General features: G+C 39.3%; 1 long non-coding RNA gene across 1 annotated transcript; it reads left to right on the top strand.

Moving 5' to 3' along the window:
* The first annotated feature begins 368 nt into the window (after positions 1-368).
* LOC129571217 (uncharacterized) lies at positions 369-1,105 on the top strand. The gene is made up of 3 exons (XR_008688233.1): positions 369-435; positions 511-609; positions 1,030-1,105. It is a non-coding gene; the product is annotated as an uncharacterized LOC129571217 (long non-coding RNA).
* The last annotated feature ends 892 nt before the right edge of the window (positions 1,106-1,997 follow it).

Raw genomic sequence — 1,997 nt, 5'->3', positions numbered from 1 at the left:
CATTCCAAATGTATCACTTTGATTCTATTTCCACAGTTCTTAATCGGGGATGTGAGCGGAGCACCACCCGGGAGGAACGGTAAGATTGAAGTTTCATTTATTTATCCAGTTTAACTCTTAAATTCCATATACAAAGCACCTTGTAACGAAGAAATGGGAACCTCATTTATGCTAAACTTTTCATACATATTTTAGTAAACGAAAAAGACATGTTTGGAGAGACAGCTCTGCATAGAGCTGCTTTTGCTGGTAATTTTGGACATTTTTTTTTTATAAAAAAGAATTCTTTGTTCAATCCGTTTCATTGATCTATGAATATTTTTCATATTCTTTCAGGCAAAGTGAAGGAAGCTGAAGACCTCATCACTAAAGGAGCCGACCCTAATATTGGAAATAATTTTAATGAGACAGCTCTGCATTATGCTGCTAAGAAAGGTAACGTTGAATACTTATTGTTATTGAATAAAAGATTGACCTGATTTTATCCCATCGATCGGGGTTATTGTTCAGGTCACAAGAGTGTCGCCGAACTTCTCATCCGCAAAGGAGCCAATCTTGATAGTGAAACTAATACGAAAGAGACACCTCTTCATTGTGCTGCTGCCCATGGTAATTTTGAATACTCATTTCGAGTACTATGCTTATTAGTATTGCTTAACAGCAAGCATTGAATATGTTTCGGCCAATAGACAAGCATATCGCGATGCAATACAGTTGACATCACACACAACTGCCGCGCACACAACTATCGTGCAAACAAACGTCGCATGTACAGCCATCGCAACCAACTCACACACAAAACCGACTATAGCATATATACACGGGTGTCAGAGTTGTGTGTGATGTCTACTTCACTTCGTCAGTGCAGCGAGGGGCAAAACACTCTAAAGTAATTTGTAAAGTAATTTGTAATTACTTTCTCTATTACAAATTACTTTAGAGTGATTTGCCCCTCGCAGTGCAGCCTTGACTTTTTTTTCACTAAATGGGAAATTGGTTTAATTTTTTCATTGATCCGTATTATTTAAGGTCACGGAGGTGTCGCTGATGTGCTTCTCAAGAATGGAGCTAACGCTAATATTGGAAATGATTTGAATACCACAGCTCTTCATTTAGCTGCTGACTATGGTAATGTTGAATACTTGTTTTCATTAAATAAAAGATTGATTTGATCTTTTCCAGCGATCGGTGTTATTTTTCAGGTCACAAGAGTGTCGCCGAAATTCTCATCCACAAAGGAGCCAATGTTGATAGTGAAACTAATAGGAAAGAGACACCTCTTCATTTGGCAGCTAGGAATGGTAATTTTGAATACTCTTTTGGAGTACTATGCGTATTAGTATGGCTTAGCAGCAAGCATTGAATATGCTTCGGCCAATAGACAAGCATATCGCGAAACAACTGGCGCGCACACAACTATCGTGCAAACAAACGTCGCACGTCCATCGCAACCAACTCACACACAAAACCGACTACACACAAGTAATTCGCGCGAGAAACTGGGGAATATTTGCTCATATACGGAATAAACATAGAACACTCTGTATTGGAGTAAACGTGTGTGCGTTCACTCCAGTTCAGAGCGGTTGTTTAACTTACTAACACATGCGCAAGCTTGGCAATTACTCAGTAGGGGAAAAAAGACATATACATTTATTTCATAGCACGCTGGTTTGTACTACACTGGAATAAACGTATTGACATTACTCCACTACTGAGTCACTAGCACGTTTGCGCATGTGTTAGTAAGTTTAAAAACCGCTCTGAACTGGAGTGAACGCACACACGTTTACTCCAATACAGAGTGTTCTATGTTTATTCCGTATAGGAGCAAATATTCCCCAGTTTCTCGCGCGAATTGCTTGTGTGTAGCATACATACACGGGTGTCAGAGTTGTGTGTGATGTCTACTAAATGGGAAGTTGGTTTAATTTTTTCATCGGTCTGAAATATTTTTCAGGTCACAAGAGTGTCGCCGAAATTCTCATCCACAAAGG

The sequence above is a fragment of the Sitodiplosis mosellana genome, unplaced genomic scaffold, assembly GCF_009176505.1.
Source record: "Sitodiplosis mosellana isolate CC-2019 unplaced genomic scaffold, AAFC_SMos_1.0 Smas_scaffold_1676, whole genome shotgun sequence".
Classification (NCBI taxonomy): Eukaryota; Metazoa; Arthropoda; class Insecta; order Diptera; family Cecidomyiidae; genus Sitodiplosis; species Sitodiplosis mosellana.
The sequence above is the reverse complement of the archived record's forward strand: the minus strand, read 5'-3'. Positions and strand labels throughout refer to the sequence as shown.